Genomic DNA, 20,824 nt, shown 5'->3' with positions numbered 1-20,824 from the left:
GCCCCCCTCCCCATATACATGCACACTCCCCCTCACCATCCTGCCCCCCTCCCCATATACATGCACACTCCCCCTCACCATCCTGCTCCCCTCCCCATATACATGCACACTCCCCCTCACCATCCTGCTCCCCTCCCCATAAACATGCACACTCCCCCCTCACCATCCTGCCCCCCCTCCCCATATACATGCACACTCCCCCCCTCACCATATACATGCACACTCCCCCTCACCATATACATGCACGCTCCCCCTCACCATATACATGCACGCTCCCCCTCACCATCCTGCCCCCCTCACCATATACATGCACGCTCCCCCTCACCATCCTGCCCCCCTCACCATATACATGCACGCTCCCCCTCACCATCCTGCCCCCCTCACCATATACATGCACACTCCCCCTCACCATCCTGCCCCCCTCACCATATACATGCACACTCCCCCTCACCATCCTGCTCCCCTCCCCATATACATGCACACTCCCCCTCACCATCCTGCCCCCCTCCCCATATACATGCACACTCCCCCCCTCACCATATACATGCACACTCCCCCTCACCATCCTGCTCCCCTCACCATATACATGCACGCTCCCCCTCACCATCCTGCTCCCCTCACCATATACATGCACGCTCCCCCCTCACCATCCTGCTCCCCTCACCATATACATGCACGCTCCCCCTCACCATCCTGCCCCCCTCACCATATACATGCACGCTCCCCCCTCACCATCCTGCCCCCCTCACCATATACATGCACGCTCCCCCTCACCATCCTGCCCCCCTCACCATATACATGCACACTCCCCCCTCACCATCCTGACCCCCTCACCATATACATGCACACTCCCCCCTCACCATCCTGCCCCCTCCCCATATACATGCACACTCCCCCTCACCATCCTGCCCCCTCCCCATATACATGCACACTCCCCCTCACCATCCTGCTCCCCTCACCATATACATGCACGCTCCCCCTCACCATCCTGCCCCCCTCACCATATACATGCACGCTCCCCCTCACCATCCTGCCCCCCTCACCATATACATGCACGCTCCCCCTCACCATCCTGCCCCCCTCACCATCCTGACCCCCTCACCATATACATGCACACTCCCCCCTCACCATCCTGCCCCCTCCCCATATACATGCACACTCCCCCTCACCATCCTGCCCCCTCCCCATATACATGCACGCTCCCCCTCACCATCCTGCTCCCCCTCACCATATACATGCACGCTCCCCCTCACCATCCTGCCCCCCTCACCATATACATGCACGCTCCCCCTCACCATCCTGCCCCCCTCACCATATACATGCACGCTCCCCCTCACCATCCTGCCCCCCTCACCATATACATGCACGCTCCCCCCTCACCATCCTGCCCCCCTCACCATATACATGCACACTCCCCCCTCACCATCCTGCCCCCCTCACCATATACATGCACACTCCCCCCTCACCATATACATGCACGCCTCCCCCTCACCATCCTGCCCCCCTCACCATCCTGCCCCCCTCACCATATACATGCACACTCCCCCCTCACCATATACATGCACACTCCCCCCTCACCATCCTGCCCCCCTCACCATATACATGCACACTCCCCCCTCACCATATACATGCACACTCCCCCCTCACCATCCTGCCCCCCTCACCATATACATGCACGCTCCCCCCTCACCATCCTGCCCCCCTCACCATATACATGCACGCTCCCGACAGCCAGAAGTTGTGACCATGTCCTCACATTATGGCGCCCCCTCCCCTCTCCCGGGGCCGCAGAGATGAGCGATCGCGCGGATGCAGTTGTCAGAACTGATTACGTGACCCGCATCTCCAGCGCCGCTCACCCCAGCACGCCGCGCGCACTCTGCCCCTCCCCCTTGCGCGTGCACACACCTCGCTGGAGCGCGCACCCCCGTTACCTGCGGCGGCTTCTGACAATGAGCTCAGCGGCTGCCTCAGCTCCGGAGGAGAGCGGCGCGGCCGGTGACGTCACACCCACACCTGAGCCCGCCTCTTCCGGCGCCGTCAGCCAATCACGGCAGCCTGGTCTCAGCCTCAGCATCAGTGCCCAGACCAGCAGCCACACCCACCCGTGACACTGCCCTGCCGAGCGGGGGCTCCACAGCAAGCAGAGCATGCGCAGAGCGCCCCCAGGAGGTCACAGCCCTAACTGCAGCACAAGTGAGGCTTAAAGGGGAACTCCAGGGCCCCCAACTATTCATGGCTGATTGTCTCCCTACAGTGTCATGTGGCACTATGGGGGGGCCAGCACTCAGACCCCCCAGTGTATGGACCCCACCTGTACAATATGGCGAGACCAGACGCCCCCCAACCTCAGTCAGCGGAGGCCGTATGGAACAGACATCATGATCCGTCACCGAGCCCGGCCCAGAGCCCCCCCAAGCCCGACGCAGAGCAAACCCCCCCCCCCCAAGCCCAACGCAGAGCAACCCCCCCCCCCCCCCAAGCCCGACGCAGAGCAACCCCCCCCCCCCCCCAAGCCCGACGCAGAGCAACCCCCCCCCCCCCCAAGCCCGACGCAGAGCAACCCCCCCCCCCCCCCCAAGCCCGACGCAGAGCAACCCCCCCCCCCCAAGCCCGACGCAGAGCAACCCCCCCCCCCCAAGCCCGACGCAGAGCAACCCCCCCCCCCCAAGCCCGACGCAGAGCAACCCCCCCCCCCCAAGCCCGACGCAGAGCAACCCCCCCCCCCCAAGCCCGACGCAGAGCAACCCCCCCCCCCCAAGCCCGACGCAGAGCAACCCCCCCCCCCCAAGCCCGACGCAGAGCAACCCCCCCCCCCCCAAGCCCGACGCAGAGCAACCCCCCCCCCCCAAGCCCGACGCAGAGCAACCCCCCCCCCCCAAGCCCGACGCAGAGCAACCCCCCCCCCCCCCCAAGCCCGACGCAGAGCAACCCCCCCCCCCCCCAAGCCCGACGCAGAGCAACCCCCCCCCCCCAAGCCCGACGCAGAGCAACCCCCCCCCCCCCAAGCCCGACGCAGAGCAACCCCCCCCCCCCCCAAGCCCGACGCAAGAGCAACCCCCCCCCCCCCAAGCCCGACGCAGAGCAACCCCCCCCCCCCCAAGCCCGACGCAGAGCAACCCCCCCCCCCAAGCCCGACGCAGAGCAACACCCCCCCCCCCCAAGCCCGACGCAGAGCAACCCCCCCCTCCAAGCCCGACGCAGAGCAATCCCCCCCCCCAACCCCGACGCAGAACAACCCCCCCCCCCCCAACCCCGACGCAGAGTGCCGGATGGAGCGATGCGAAGCCGCTACCACTGGACTCTGGAGCAGACGTGTTCTGTGCAGTGAGATCGCACTTCTCTATCTGATGGAGGAGTCTGGTTATGGTGATTGAGGACGTTAAAATAAATATAATATAATATATATATATTTTATTTTTTTTTGTTTTTATTTCAGAGGTGCAGTCAATGGCAGCTTTGGAATGAAGCTTCAGTTTTGGTCTAATGTCCCCAACATTCAGCTACACTAAGGCTGTGTCCGCACTTTGCGTCGTCCTAGTTGCAGAAATTGCTTTTGCCAAAGTTGCTTTTGGCCACAAAAACGCGTGCGTATTTAGGCTATGTGCGCACGTTGCGTACTAGCCTGCAGAAATTTCTGCAGCGATCTGAAGAGCACATGTGCGCTTTAGATCGCTGCAGAAATGTCCGTAGTGAGCGCCGATTCCATGCGCTCTGCCTGCAGCTCCTGCCATAGACAGAGCAGGAGCTGCCGGCAAAGCGCAGGAAAGAAGTGACATGTCACTTCTTTTTGCGCAGCACTTCGGCAGTAGCCGAAGCGCTGCGCTCTGAGACGCCACGTGCGCACGGCCCCTGCACAATCTCCATAGACTGTGCAGGGGACGCAGGACGCATGCAGTTACGCTGCGCTGCAAAGCGCAGCGTAACTGCATGAATTTACGCAACTTACAGCGTTTTAGCCACGTTTTTACATGCTTTTCCATTGCTTAAACTCAGATGCGTTTTGAACATAAAGAATTGCTAAATAAAGTTTAAACATAAACACTATGAAAAAGGGAAAAAAAAAAGAAAATAAATATTATTTACATCAAAACAAAAAAGTTATATTTAATATAATTATAGCGGTTTTATACTATTTATGGCTAAAATAACAAATATTTATTATTAATTTAATTGTCAGACTATGTGTGTGTAAAGGGACATATCATTCCATTATTTTGATGTCAAAAACGCATGATTTTTGCACCTAAAAAGCAGGTAAAACGCTGGAATTTTGAGGTTTCTTGCTTTTTGCTACTTCTCATTGACTTCAATGTTAGCAAAACGCTGCCCAAATGGCAAAAACAATTGTCATGCTGCTTCTTTGAAACGCAGAGTTTTTGCCCAAAATTATGCAAATTAAACAGCATTGTGAGCACAAGAAATCCCCATTTCCCATAGACTTTGCTGGAAAATCAAAACGCATGCATTTTAGCATGAAAACGCTGCAGTTCTAAACGCTGCTGAAAACGCAGGTGAAAACGCAAAGTGCGCACACAGCCTAAGGGGGTGATTTAAATTGTAAACAGCAGGATATAGGGGTAAATGCTGATGATTGTTTCCTTTAAATAAGGCCTAGTAACAACAGAACACAAACCTGCACCAGAACAGGTAGAACCACATCAGGAGCGGGACAAAATAACTAGTCACAAAGCAAAGATTACACAGCAACAGATCCAGGACAACACACTTCCCTCACAGCGGCCATGTAGCCTATAGTCCTGTGCACACACTGCAGAGGGGCGAAGAGTGGCAAATGTACACCGGCCCGAGAAGCAAACACCCCCTGATCACCGCGTGCTCCACCTACACAACTGTACATCAACATGGAGCAAAGCAACACAGATTTACCTATCCTGTAATGATCCCGAGTTACCTCCTGTATTATCCTCCAGAGCTGCACTCACTATTCTGCTGGTGCAGTCACTGTGTACATACATTACGTTACTGATCCTGAGTTACCTCCTGTATTATACTCCAGAGCTGCACTCACTATTCTGCTGGTGCAGTCACTGTGTACATTACATTACTGATCCTGAGTTACATCCTGTATTACTCCAGAGCTGCACTCACTATTCTGCTGGTGCAGTCACTGTGTACATTACATTACTGATCCTGAGTTACCTCCTGTATTATCCTCCAGAGCTGCACTCACTATTCTGCTGGTGCAGTCACTGTGTACATACATTGACGTTACTGATCCTGAGTTAACATCCTGTATTACTCCAGAGCTGCACTCACTATTCTGCTGGTGCAGTCACTGTGTACATACATTACTGATCCTGAGTTACCTCCTGTATTATACTCCAGAGCTGCACTCACTATTCTGCTGGTGCAGTCACTGTGTACATACATTACTGATCCTGAGTTACATCCTGTATTATCCTCCAGAGCTGCACTCACTGTGCACATGAATTGGATATCTAGTTCTCACAGTCAGTATTTTCCAGTTGTCATTGGAAACAGTCAACAAGTTTATCATTAAGTTCCAAAAAGCTTTGCTCCAATAATGCAGTTATACAGATTCTAGCTGATCCCATCCTTTTCAGCAGGATCCACCAACAATCCAATGTTAATGAAAAAGCCGACAGATCGCGCTGAGATTTAATATTTCTAATCCTATGAACAGTGAATGATTTAGACACCAAACCATTTCTAAACCTGTGATTGTCCCTTGCTGGCAGCTTCCCCCGATTGTCATGAACAGGGGCCACGATCTGCAGCAGCCGCAGTCCCCCGGTGTCAGTCTCTCTCTCGGCAGAGAGTACGGATGGGTCCTGGCCAGGGCACATCCAGCATTGCTGCCCCTGTGCCAGATTTCGGACTTTGACACGACGCACCCTGCCCCAAGGGACACTATTAGGAACAGAGATGAGCAAACCTTTGGCGGTTCGGTCACAGGACACATTTGAACCTTTGATAAGGTTCAGTTTGTGACCCCGATTTACCCCAAACCTCAATGGTCATCAGTAATTGGGCAGGTCATGTCTCCGTCCAAACTGCAGACCTCACTACCTGTTTATTAAAGGGAACCTGTCACCAGAATTTCACTATTAAATAGAACCCCCTTCTGCCGCTCCGGGGCTGCGTTCTAGAAAGGTTCCTCTTGCTCCTGCCCCCCCCCCTTTCAGACCTACATAACTTTATAAAATATTACCTTTTGCTATGGTAATGAGGTTTTGCTGGCCCCGGGGGCGGGCTGTATTTTGTCTGTTATCCCCCCTCCTGCCGCTGTTCGCCGTCCCCCAGTGTTCATTTACATAGATGAGGCCGCCGCCCTCATCTTCGGCAAGTGCTCCGGGAGTCTCGCGCATGCGCAGTGGCACTATTGCGGGACTGAGAACTGGTTTCAGAACGCGAGCGCTGGTGAGGTTATTGCGCAGGCGCGATATTATGGGCGGCGCTGTGAGTGTCGTCACCAGCATGATCCAAGTACCCGTCCATAATCTCATGCCCGCGCTGTTACCTCTGCCCCGTTATGCGCTTGCCATTGCTTATTTATATTATCCCAGTTTACCTTTTTTTTTTTTTTAAAAAAACAAAACAAAAACAGTGCTCAGTCCCCGCTGCGCATGCGCAAGACTTCAGGAGCACAGCGGGGGATGAGGGCGGCGGCCTCATCTATGTAAATGAACACTGGGGGACGGCGAACAGCGGCAGGAGGGGGAATAACTGACGAAATACAGCCCGCCCCCGGGGCCAGCAAACCTCATTACCATAGCAAAAGGTAAGATTTTATAAAGTTATCTAGGTCTGAAAGGGGGGGGGGGGCCAGGAGCAAGAGGAACCTTTATAGAATGCAGCTCAGGAGCGGCAGAAGGGGGTTCTTTTAGTTTAATAGCGAAAATTCTGGTGACAGGTTCCCTTTACCTCGTTTGGTCGGAAAGCGAAGAGACCGACGGCGGCGCTGATTGGTCACGGGGCTTTTGTGATGTCACGACCCCATGTGAGCCCCGGGCACTGCTGGAGCCCGTAGCGTTCTCATTTTTCGGATCTGGGGCTCAGTGATTACTTTTTGTGTCTTACGCTGACGTTTTTAATGCTAAAATTTTGGGGTGGATGCAATGCTTTTAATCGCCCGTTCATCTGTTACTGCAATGTTGCAGGAACCAAAAAACGAATTCTGGCATTTTGTTTTGTTGTTTTCTTGCGGCGGACACTCATGAATGTGGTGATCTAAGAATATGTATATTATTATTCTTTTATTTTCAATGGGGCAAAAAGGGGGTGATTTCAATTTGATGGGGTTTTCTTCATTTTTAGGTTACTGATTTTACTAGTCCCCTTAGAGTATTTTCTGCCTTCACTGTCAGAGCGTGGCCTCCGTGCCCCTCTGAACTGCAGAAATGCTGCTCTCCTGTGATGGCGGCGCTCTGCCCATTCACAGGAATTTCCTCATGACAGCAACAGGGGCCTTCAGTTGACCCCACGCTGTCATGACAACCCATTGGCACCCCACAAATGCGTTAAATACAGTCATCAGAGACTGACAGCGGGATTTCATTAGTTAACAGGTTCGGGTGGATGAGAGATGTATCCTGATCAGATCAGCTGACGTGTGGGGGGGAAACAAGCGGGCTCACACTGAAGGCCAGAGTCACACTTGTGAGTGCCTCGCTTGTATCTCGCGCAAGTCTCTCATTGAATCACCCGACATGGACTCGCACTCTCCGGACAGGAGCGTCTCAGCTGCATAGAGATACATGCAGCCGACCCACTACTATCAGGAGAGTGCGAGTCCGTGCCGGGTGATTCAATGAGAGACTCGTGCGAGTTACACACGAGGCACTCGCAAGTGTGACTCTGGCCGAAGGGACAGACATGGCCTTGGATGTACAAGTACGGCCAATGTCGTGAAGGGGTTGACTTCCCAGAGAAGCATTGCATGGCCTATAAGCCTCCTCACACAGGCATGTCACGCTCCACTAGGAGACGTTACCCCTTGGATTAAAAAAAAAAAAAAAAAAATTAATGTGTCACCAGAAGTTCACCCCTCAAATTATCTATATGTAGCTCTAGCCAGCGATTCCTTTCCATGTCTGGTCCGCTCCTCCATTACTGAGAAATCAGTGTTTGTATTAATATGTAAATGAGGCTTAAGTGCTATGGTAGATCTGAAGCCTCCATCACTCCGGCTCTATTCCCCACCCAGGGGTGGACTAATGGTTCTTTTGGCTGAAGTCAAACTGGATAGATGCTGTCAGTCCAGCAGGAGGCAGCAGCGCTGGGAATAGAGCTGGAGTGACGGAGGCTTCAGATCTATCATAGCACTTAAGCCTTATTTACATATCAATACAAACACTGATTTCTCAGTAGTGGAGGAGTGGACCGGCCATGGAAAGGAATCACTGGACCTCCCCGCCGCAGTCTCCCCCGCCGCTCCGGTGTCGCCTCCCCGGTGTTGTCCGCCGCAGTCTCTCCCCCGCCGCTCCGGTGTCGCCTCCCCGGTGTTGTCCGCCGCAGTCTCTCCCCCGCCGCTCCGGTGTCGCCTCCCCGGTGTTGTCCGCCGCAGTCTCTCCCCCGCCGCTCCGGTGTCACCTCCCCGGTGTTGTCCGCCGCAGTCTCTCCCCCGCCGCTCCGGTGTCGCCTCCCCGGTGTTGTCCGCCACAGTCTCTCCCCCGCCGCTCCGGTGTCGCCTCCCCGGTGTTGTCCGCCGCAGTCTCCCCCGCCGCTCCGGAGTCGCCTCCCCGCTGTTGTCCGCCGCAGTCTCCCCCGCCGCTCCGGTGTCGCTTCCCCCGCCGCTCCGGTGTCGCCTGGCATCTCCCCACTGTGTTATATAGACACGGCGGCAGCAGTGACATCCCACCAGGAACGCATGGCCACCGCGGGAGGGAGCGACCGCAGACACTCCCTTTAAGAGCACAGGCACCGATCTAACAGGACTTGGAGGAAGATGACCCCGTGTACTGGTAGATTCCTGCAGCCGGGGATTTTGGGGTTTTGTTTGGGGGGGGGGGGGGGGGGGGTGTCAGAATGCAGCCCCACGATCCGCGGACAGGCGCCATTCATCCTTTATTTCTGTGGTAAAGGGTACTTAAGATACAAATTTCGTTTTTTCTACCAATTTTTCAAGGTGTAAATAACAGCGCAGATAATGAGGGGTCAGTGACCTGCGGGGCCCCGAGGAGGGCTCGTCACCCACCACTCTCCGGGCCCCGGCCTGCAGCCCACCTGGGAAGCGGTGTCAGCGCCGCCCCCTCATCTCCAGACAGCGGCCCTCCACCCCCCGCTCCAGTCACGACCGGCCTCCCCTCACCTGCGTCCTCGCGACTCCTGCTCCCTCCGCGATCTATCGCGATATTCCCGGCTCTCCGGAGCCTCCTGGATCCCTCCGCCGCCTCCTCCTTGGATCCCTCCGCCGTTTGTGCTGCCCGTTTGAACTGTCTCACTGCGCAGTAACCTTAAACCTGATTGGATGACACAGCGCAAGCGGCGGCTGCTGTTCGATTGGGCGGTTTGAACGCGATGGGCGGAGCCTCGGTGAGGGAGTTGCTGTGGCGCCGCTCGGCGGAAGCAGCTCAGTCCTGTCAGGACTGCGGGGAGGGAGGGAGCGCTGCTCTGGCGGCTGCACGGACAGCTCACGGCGGACGGCAGACGGCGCACGGTCACAGTCACAGTCACTTTTGGGCTCCATCTTGATGTTTGTTTTCTGTTTTGTCTTCCAAGAGCGATAACTTTTGTTTTTGTTCTATCTTTATTGTACAGGACCGAATATTTGTTTATTTTTTTTTCTTTATTTTTTTTAGATTTTTAAAATGGAGGGGACTTATCCCCTCCTCGCTCCAGGACGCCTCATTAGCCTGTGTTCACATGTTGCGTGTTTTGCTGAGTTTTTTCTTTTTTCAGCAGCCGAAGCCGCCACTCTTGGCAGTAAAAAAAAAAAAAACAAACAACTACAAAAAGTTGGTTTTGTGACATTTTTTTTTTGTATCGTGGCTATAGGAAAAGTATAAATAAAGTTGTTTTTATTCACCACAAAAGCAGGGAAAGCGCAGCGGTTGTGTTTTCGCATTTTCTCATTGTTTTCGATGGTGAAAAAACACTGAAAAAATTGACGCGCAGCCTTAAAAAAACGCAGCAATTCTCCGTTTGGCTTTGGCACGTAGTGTTTTTTATGTGCACAATAAAATTATGACAGGAAAAAAAACGGCTGAAAAAATGTGGGGGTTTTTTCATGCTTTTTCCACATGCTTTATTTCATTATTTTATTTATTTATTTTTTTTGTCATGGCGATCGGAAGGGGGGGTTTAGGGATGTACCCCCGCGATTGCCGCTGGGTTTTCGGGACCCGGCTCTCACTGCCCGGACCGGTGCCAGCGCCACTGCCGACAGTTTAACCCTTTGAATGCTGCGATCAATGCGATGACAGGGACCCGATTGCTGCCTTTGTAACCCTGGGTCATCACCATGACGACCCTGGGTTACTGATGTACGGATAGCCTCACAGACCAGGGCACCTACGTCACCGGAGTTCCCTCCAGCAAGACCCCGCGGTAAAGACCCCAGAGATGTCACAGGGTGAATCGAGTTCATGCCGGTGGATCACCGGGGTTCCCTGTACCTAGGCCTTGCGGTCTTTACCGTGGGACCTTGCTGGAGGGAACTCTGGTGACGTAGGTGCTCTGGAGGCAAGGAAAAGTGAACCGAGCTCATGCCGGCGGATCTACAGGAAACCTCGGTGATTCACCGGCATGAACTGGGTTCACCTTGTGACGTCACCGGCGTTCCCTGCAGTAGGTCCCGCAGTAAAGATCGCGTGCTGAGGCTCCAGGGAACACCAGTTACGTAAAAAAAAGAAAAGCAACATGGGAATTACACGTGCGGTTTTTGCCACCTTTTTTTATTGACTCCATTGAAGTCAATTAGGGAAAAAATCAGGGAAACAACGTGAGGTTTCTGGGATCTCAGGTTTTGCTGGTCGTGTGAAAAGCAGATTTTAATTTACATATAACTCATGAGAAAACGCAGCATGTGCACACAGCTGTATCGTGCTGGAGTTCGCGCAGGGCGATGCTGCTTCCAGTGATTGACAGTGTTATCTCATCCACCTAAGTGTCCATTAGGAGCAATTATCTGCCCCGTGGTCTCCCGACCGTTCGCCGCGGCAGCCGAGTCATGTGAAGGACCCCATCTCCTCCATCTTGATGCTCGTGTGAGGCCGTCGTGCTAAACCACAATATACAGAGGTAAGGAGCACAGGCGATCGTAGGAGCACACGCCCTACAGGGGACAAAAGAAGGGGAAAATCTACTATATAAAGCTGAGTGTATGTCCGCTAAAGGAATCCGCACCATCATATTTACAATCACGAAATTTTACACACACGCCTCATGTGACTCAGGGAACGTCATAGACTATGTTTTGACAGGAAAAGTTAACCCTGCACTTTACAGTTACTCTCCAAAAAAACTGACTCCTTTAAAGCCAATGGAGCTGGGAACTACAGGATATTAATAGCAGCTGTGATTGGTTGTTATAGGCAATGAAGGACATTTAGTATAAGACACTTATGTGTGAGGTAATATGATTTCTGTGGAGAAACGGACATAGACGGAGACAGGCAGACAAAGGCATAAAGAGACAGACAGACATAGGTACAGACAGACATAGGCAGAGACAGACAGACAGGGAAAGAGGCAGACAGGGAAAGAGACAGAAGGAGACACGCATACAGGGAAAGAGACAGACAAGGAAAGAGAGAGGCAGGGAAAGAAACAGGCAGACAGACAGGGAAAAAGGCAAAGAGAGATAGACAGGGAAAGAGACAGAAACAGACAAGGAAGGAGACAGACACAGACAGGGAAGGAGAGAGGCAGGGAAAGAGACATACAGGGAAAAAGGCAGACCGGGAAGGAGACAGATGGGGAAAGATACAGATAGACAGAGAAAGAGACAGACAGAGACAGAAAGAAACACAGACAGACTGGGAAGGAGACACAGAGACAGACAAAAAATACAGAGACAGACAGGGAAAGAGAGAGCCAGAGACTGGGAGAGAGAGACTATCCCGGGCAACGCCAGGTACTACATCTAGTAAAAAATATTAATCACAAAGCTGTTTTAACAGAATAAAAGATTAAAAAAAGTTACGTCTCTTTGATGGAGGAAGGTAAAAACAAAAGCGCAAAAATGGAAATTTGTGTCTTTAACGGGAAAAGCCTTTATTTCACTCTTTTTATATTTTTCATTATTTTTTACCTTTTTTTAGTCATTCTTGGGGACTTGATCCTAGGATTACTTGATCTGTGGAAAAATCTGGTCTTATCAAATCCAATTATCAAATACAAACCTCCCTATGTAGCAGAATTTCTGTGGATTTTTCTATCACGTTTACTGCTGTGAAAATTTACCTCCCATGCAGAATTTACGATTGTCAGCTGCATAATTTCTGTTTGCAATAAAAGTAAGAATTTGTTGTGGGTTTTCTCTGTTGACTGTATTGCAAATTCTGCAGAAAAATCTACTGAAAAAAGTTGTCTGAAATTAAACCATATACTCACCCTTCCAGGGGCTTTGAGGCTTCTTGAGCCCCTGAACGGTCTTTGGATGCGTCTTTTTGATAATGTGGTAGGTGGCTGCTGCAGTCACTCACCACCAGCTCACAGACGTAAAAAGACAGTACGGGAAAGCTTCAACGCTGTGGAAAAATCAGTATCAAGATTTCCTGATTGATTTACTGACAAGTGTCACCACTTTCTTGGCTCCCAGCGGTGTCCGTTGTCGGCCCCCAAGAAAGATGTGTCAAAATGTAATGAATCTGGAAAGAAGGGACCAATGGAGACCTGGAAGTGCAGCACAACAGCAGGATTATTTGACTCGTAGGGACAGGACAATGTTACTTTTATCAGCACCAGCAGATTTTTTTTTTTCACTGCACAGACAAAAATATGCCTAACAATCTGTGCTGCCACCTCCCACAATGTGCCTTATGGTTATCTGTTGTGAATGTCATCCGAGTGGATGCTGGTGTGGAGCTCCCTCTGGTGGCCAGGAATGGTAATGAAGATGAAGTCTGAATCTGTGACCCAGACAGGTATTGGAGTTAATTGGATTTTATTGGAGTTAATTGAATCCAGGAAATCCTATTGAAAATCCACCTAGTGTATTTAGGAGTACATTTTCTGCCTGGCAGCTGCCGGGGATAATACTTCCTGCCTGCTTCTGAAGATGTCTTGGAGTTTTCTCCCATTTCTTCTGTGCCTGAATCTACTTCAGATAAGTTTGCTAGTTTCTGTGTTTAATTGCTGAAATTGCACTTAAGGTTGTTTCTGTTTATTCCATTTGGTTCTGTGTTTGGTTTCTTGTATGTGAGGATCTGTCTCTCTCTGCTTTTTGTGAGCAGGTCAGTTCCTCCAGCAAGAAAGGGAGTTTGCTCCCTGTTCATGTTTTGACTATTTGCACTTTAGAATATTGTTTTGTTCTGTGATTTTGTTCCTTCCCATTATATCTGCAGTTCTGTCTAAATTGTCTGGCACAAAAATACCAGATATAGTGGGGGAGAGATCGTGTGGTCTTAGTATTTTTTATCAGGAGTTTGGTATTTTCTGCAGGGTTTTTTGCTGGCCACAATCAGTTATCTCTCCTGTCGTATCTAGTAAGTCAGCTCTCACCTTTGCTAATCTATATTTTCTGTATGTGTATTGTGATTTCTTACATCACCATTATTGCATGTTGGGAGCTTGCTATTTCTTTGGGGACTGCTCCGAGGCAAGTTAGGATTCCTCATTTCTATCTTTGAGGTGTAGCAAGTTTCTCCGGCAGTGACGAGGTGTCTAGGTGTGTTAGGAACATCCCACTGCTACTTCTACTGTTGTCGGATAGATAGGGGATTGCGATCAGCACAGTTTCCAACTACTCTTGTGGTTTTGTTTTTTCTTGATTAATGGGATTTTTTGTGATTGTCCACGGTTACCAGATCATAACAGTTATCAGTGCCATTCCTACAAGATGCCTTACTTCTTGTCCCTGATTTCCCCTCCCATGAGATGCTTTCCTGTCCTTGCTGTTCATTCCCACAAGGTACCTTCTTGTCTCTGCTTTTTGCACCCATAAGGTGCCTTCCTGTCCCTGATTTCCCCTCCCATGAGGTGCCTTCCTGCCCTGCTTTCTCCTCCCATGAGATGCTTTCCTGTCCTTGCTGTTCCTTCCCACAAGGTACCTTCTTGTCTCTGCTTTTTGCACCCATAAGGTGCCTTCCTGTCCCTGATTTCCCCTCCCATGACGTGCCTTCCTGTCCCTGCTTCCCCCATTAGATGCCTTCCTGTCCCTGCATTCCCCTCCCACAAGGAGCCTTCTTGTCCCTGCTTCCCATCCCACAAAGTGCCTTTCTGTCCCTGCTTTCCCCTCATTAGATCCCTTGCTTTCCCTTCCCATGAGGAGCTTTCCCCTCCTACAAGGTGCCTTTCCTTCCTGTCCCTGGTTTCCTCGCCCACGAGGGATCTTCTTGTCCCTGCTTTCCCTTTCCATGAGAAACCTCACAATCCTTGCTGCCGCCTTTCACAACGTGCTTTACTGTCACTCCTCCCCCCTTCTGCAATGTTTCTTGCTGTCCTCTCAAAACACGTACGAGAAACAAAAAGAAGTGTATGAAGTAGGCACCAAGACTGATATCAGTAGAAACCAAGATTGTATAAAAATCCAAATACTTTCTTATACACAGAATGAACAGAGAAGGCTAAAATCATTAAAAAAAGACATAATTTGCGCTCCACAGAGCAATACATGTGGAGACCCAACATTAAATGTAGATGGATAATAACAAAAGTTATAAAATATAATTAATAATTATGGGTCAAAAAAAGTGGAAATATAAAGTACTAAAAAAAATACAAATACCACATCCCCCAAAGGCGTATTACCAAATGGTGCAACCTATAGAAATATGATGTGTGTGGATAAAGTATTCACCCCTGATGAAGCCATTCTTATTGGCAAAACGCATAAGGCTTATACTTTATCCACCACATCATATTTCTATGGGTTGCACCATTTGGTCAGACGCTTCTCGTAATCTGGTATTTATATTGTTATTTAGTACTTTATATCTCTACTATCTGGGTATTTAATCTGCATAGAATGATTCTTGTCATTGGGGTATCCTCATGGTACATATTAGCTACTGTATGCATTTGTCTTTCATTCTGTATGGTATCATTTGGCTTTTTTTTTTTTTTAACTTTTAACCCATCTTTATATTTTCTAACTATTTTTATTATCTATCCATGTGGATTGAGGTTGGATCTCCATGTATTGTCCTCTGGAGACCAAATAATGTATTTTGTTTTTTAAATGTTTTCAATCTGTTCATTTTGTGTACAATAAAGTACCGTATTTTTCGCTTTATAAGACGCACTTTTCCTCCCAAATATTTGGGAGAAAAATGGGGGGTGCGTCTTATATAGCGGTACCTGGGGGGGTCCTGTCTGAGGCGATCGGGCGGCCGGGTGCCTGTGGCTGCATGCAAGCGGCCGGGTACCTGTGCTTTCGTGTGGTGGCAGCCGGGTGTCCGTGCGGGCGGCAGCTGGCTGCCGCCCTCACACAGGCACCCGGCTGCCGCCCTCACACAGGCACTCAGGTGCCACCCACACTCAGCACCCGGCTGCCGCCCGCACACAGCCACGGGCACCCGGCTGCCACCGCACGCAAGCACAGGTACCCGGCGGCTTGCACGCAGGGTGGGCGGGCAGCCTGCTGGCTGCCACTCTGTGCGTGCGGGGCGGGCGGCTGTGCAGCAAGTTACCAGTTGTCCGCGGTCCCACTTTCAAAAGATGGCGCCGGTGGAGCTCTTGGATGAGAGCTCCATCTGCGCATGCGCTGCTCCAGGAGTCAGCGCGTGCGCAGATGGAGCCCTTGGATGAGAGCTCCATCTGCGCATGCGTCACTCCGGGCGCCATTACTTGAACGGGACCGCGGACACACTGGGAAAACACCGCATCCGTCTGCTCCACCACTGAGCAGTCGCCGCCGCTGCCACCACTGAACCGGGACCGCGGACACTCACTGCACCGGCCTGCTGCACGGCTCACCTGCCGCCGCTGCTGCCGCCACCACGGACCCCACGGCTCCTGCCACCACGGACGCCACCGCGCCTGTAACCACGGACGCCACGGCACCTGCAACCACGGACCCCGCTGCCACTGACCCGCCGCGCCTGCCAGCACAACCTGTGCCTCCTGTGACCCCGCTTCACCACCACTGCTGCCCCCCTCCGGTAAGAGAACACCGGAGTATAAGACGGACCCCATTTTCCTTTCTTCTACCTTTTTTATGTCTAAATTTGGGGTGCGTCTTATAATCCGGTGCGTCTTATAAAGCGAAAAATACGGTATTTGTATTTTTATAGAATCTTGGACTCTAGCTATATTGTAGGGTCTTACTGCTCACTTCATACCCCTCTTTTCCTTATTTCTTATACTATTATATTGGTTATATAGCACATCTCCTTAATTATTTGGTGCTGCCAGTGCATCCCTAGATTTTCTGCTTCCACCAGGTACATCACATTCTCCTACAAGAAGTCTTACATTTCCTTCTGAATCCTTCGAAAGGGTACATTACGGTCTTCGCTGCCCCCGTGACACAAGGTGCCTTCCTATCCCTGCTTCCCTCCTTCCACCAGGTTCCTCACATTCCCTCTTGCCGCTTACTGTCCTCACATTGGATCCAGTGAGGAGTTGGGACAGCCAGTCTGTGAATTCAAGGCTGAAGAAAGTCAACATTGAGGTCTCAGATAGAAAGTGAGCGACTCCAAACTGAGAAGTCTCCATTTGTGAGTCACTGGATATAATAGTTGATTCTGGTTTGGATCACTACTGATTTCAGTTGTCTGCACGGATCTTGGGTCTCATATCATATCTAAGTGCTGAGCTTGGTTTTGACATTTCTATTTGCTGAGCTCGGCTCAGTATCTTTACACTGAGCATGGTTCTCATTGTATCTATGTACTGAGATTGATTCTGGATCTATATCTATGTACTAAGCTTGATTTTGTTATCTTTCCAAATGATCCTTCTTCTGGTTGTCTAATGATTCACAGAAACACCACCGTGCGGAGCTGCCGCCCAACCTACACCCCACTTACTGTCTCATCACCAAAATCCTTTAGAATGTAAGCCCGCAAGGGCAGGGCCCTCTTCCCTCTGTGCTAGTCTGTCTACTGTAACTTGTATATGTATTCTGTATGTAACCCCTTCTCATGTACAGCACCATGGCATCAATGGTGCTCTATAAATAAATAATAATAATAGTATTCTCTTACTGGCTTGGTTCACTTACTGTAGCTACAGTATGTACTATTGTCACATGGAGTTTAGCTCAAAACTCGTCGAATGTCACGGTGGCATCAGGCGTTGTTCACAGTACAAATTCTGACACTCCACACTATGGTTTCTCTGGTGCTTCTTAGTTACACAGGCAGGCTCAGGCATTACCAGCTGTGTGCTCATTAATGGTCAGGCTAGCAAGAGTGAACCTCTGCTAGCTTGTTGATTAGCTCTGGGATCACATGTTGTTGGAATCCTATCACATTTACTCCCCACCTTTTTAAGATGGTAGAATCTGTTTTCCCATGCCGACTATAGTTTGTCTATATGTGGTTGTGTCCCAGCCCTGCTGGTGATTATTTTGCGTGGTGCTTGGAGTTGTGGAGTTCTCTCATTGTCTTGTTTCCTCCTTGCTCTTATTTTCCTCCTTACTTCTTATTGTCTTATACCTTTGTGTTAGCTTGCTGTGAAAGAGTTTTGGTTCCCCTGTTTGTCTACCTCTTTTGGTTTTATCATACTCCTATCCCAGCCCTCCAGGGGTTGGGGGGAGGGGGTATCAGATCAACCCACTGGGGTTAGGGGTATCAGATCAGGGCTGGTCAGAAAGGTGGCTCAGACATCCTCACCTTCAGAGGTAACTATGAGATCAAGGATAGCCAGGGTCCCCCTAATCTAAGGTCCAGTCCCCTGTGATCATTGTGACAATGCCTGGTTCTGGTATTCTGTTTATGTCCTAAGTGTGGTTAAGGTACTATATCTCTCTATTGAGCTTGGGTCTGTTGCTGTGTCTATAATAAATGCCATTTCTAATATTGTATCTATATGTAATTGAGTAAAAACAAATTAACACTGGATATGTTTTGTCTACAGATTCTTCGTGTAGTTATATTACAAATGTTGAATGCGTAGTCTTCTCTATATATCACAGAACATAAAAGATGACGTTACAAGTGATCTGATTCAGGTGTATGACTCTTGGCTTTCTTCCCCTAGATTCCTCTGTCTCAATAAATGCATACAAAGAATTTTACCAGAGAAAAACACTGAAGGTCATCATCGAGACTGTCAGGATAGCGGCTTCGGATTAGTCAGTCAAACCAATGGCGCTCTGCGCTCCAAATCTGCATATAAAGCTAAAGCGCGAAGTATGGAAAACTACAGAATTGATATAAAGGTATGATTATTAAGTCCCTTACAAGGATCTGTGCTTACTGCGAATTGACCTGCAGACGCTGCAATTTGCTCCAGATTTATTGATTTACTAGCTGTACTACTCGGCTTCGCCCGGGTAATAACCGCTGTTAACAAAATAGAATGTATTAACAAAAATGTATTGTGCACACAAACCACAAAACAAATAGATAGAAATGTAATTATTAAAAGGCAAAAACTAAGTTAATAGAAGCATTTCACAACATATATTTCAACACCACAGATATTCCACACAGATTTAACTAAATTGGCCAAGTAATGTGCTCCGTCTGTCTCTTTCCCCGTCTGTCTCTTTCCTAGTCTGTCTCCCCGCCTCTTTGTCTGTGTCTCTTTCCATGTCTGCCTGTCTTTGTCTGTCTCTATTTCTCTGTCTCTTTCCCTGTCTGTCTCTATCAAGGTCTGTGTCTTTCCCCATCTATCTTTGTCTCTCTGGCTTTCTCCTCCTTCCCTGTCTGCCTGTCTCTGTCTGCATGTCTGTCTGTCTTTTTCACCGTCTCTCTCTCTATCAATCAGTCTCCCCACTGACATCTTATTACCTCACATATAAGCTTCTTATACTATGAATGTGTTTTGTTCCTATAGCAACCAATCACAGCTCCTATTAATAACCTGTAGTTCCAGGCTCCATTTACTTTAATGAAGGCATGTTTTTTGGAGAGTAAGTGTAAAGCTCGGGGTTAAATTTTCCTGTCAAAACATAGTCTACAACATTCCCTGGGTCACATGAGGTGTCTGTGCAAAATTTCGTGATTGTAAATGCGACGGTGCGGATACACTTTTCGTTTCACTTTTTCCCCATTATGTAGATAGGGGCAAAATTGATTGGTAAATTGGAACACGCGGGGTTAAAATTTCGCCACATAGCCTATGACGCTCTCGGGGTCTAGACGTGTGAATGTGCAAAATTTTGTGTCTGTAGCTGCGACGGTGCAGATGCCAATCCTGGACGGACACACACACACACACACACACACAGCCTTATATATTAGATTTAGTGCTGATTTCTGCTGGCGTTTCAGCCTTAAAGTCATTGTCCACCATGTTGCATTTAGGCCTAATAGTCCGTGCAGCATACAGAGCTCTGGTTTACATACACCTCAACTAATCCATAGATATATACAGTAGGTAGGTGATATATTTGGCTGCATGTAACCACCGATAGAACGCCAGCTTCTTCAGCACCCCCTAAGATTGAGCTTGATCTATAAACCATATGCAGTAAGCTCTTCCTGGCGGGGACTGGAGCCCATTATTTTATAATATCTACAGTATAAATAGGATACGAAACTATCAGAAAAGTTACCCTCAAACTCTCAATTGCTGCTGTATGAAGGCGTTTGCACATCCACATTTGTGCGTCATCTTTATGCACACGTAACGATACAGGATTTGTTTTATTTTAGTAATGAATCCAAACATACACTGAACAAAAATAAACATTTTTTTTTGCTCCCATTTTTCATGAGCTGAACTATAAAATTTAAGACTTTCTATGGACAAAGTTTTTTCTTTCAAATATTGTTCACAAATTTGTGTAACTTTGTTAGTGATCACTTCTCTGCAGAGATAATCCATCCTCCTCACAGGTGTGCCATATCAAGATGCTGATTAGACAGTATGGCTATTGCACAGGTGTGCCTTAGGCTGGCCACAATAATAGGCCACTCTGAAATGTGCAGTTTGACAGTATTGGTCGGTTCTAGGGGGGGGGGGGGGGTCAGAAAACCAGTCAGTATCTGGTGTGTCCACCATTTGCCTCACACAGTGCAGCACATCTCCTCCGCATAGAGTTGATCAGGTTGGTGATTGTGGCCTGTGGAGTGTTGCTCCCCTCCTCTTTAATGGCTGCAGAGTTGCTGGATATTGGTATGCTCCAATCTAGAGCCCCAAACCTGCTCAATCTGGGACCTGTCCAGTGAGTATGCGACCATACAAGAACTGGGATGTTTTCAGCTTCCAGGAATTGTATACAGATCCTTGCACCATGAGGCCGCGCATTATCAGCTGCAACATGAGGTGATGGGGGTGGTTGAAACACAACAATGGCCTCGAGATCTTGTCACAGTATCTCTGTGCATTCACAATGGCATCAATAAAAATGCATCTGTGTTCATTGCCCATAACATACGCCAGCCCATCCCATAACCCACTGCCACCATCATGGGCCACTTCATTCACGACGACATCAGCAAACCGATCAGCCACAGATTCAGCATGTTTAGGGCTCTAGATCGGAGCATACCAAGTTCCTGCCAATATCCAGCAACTTTGTAGCCATTAAAGAGGGGAGCAACACTCCACAGGCCACAAT

Source organism: Anomaloglossus baeobatrachus, chromosome 10 (genome assembly GCF_048569485.1).
Source record: "Anomaloglossus baeobatrachus isolate aAnoBae1 chromosome 10, aAnoBae1.hap1, whole genome shotgun sequence".
NCBI classification, from domain to species: domain Eukaryota; kingdom Metazoa; phylum Chordata; class Amphibia; order Anura; family Aromobatidae; genus Anomaloglossus; species Anomaloglossus baeobatrachus.
This window is presented reverse-complemented; position numbering follows the sequence as displayed.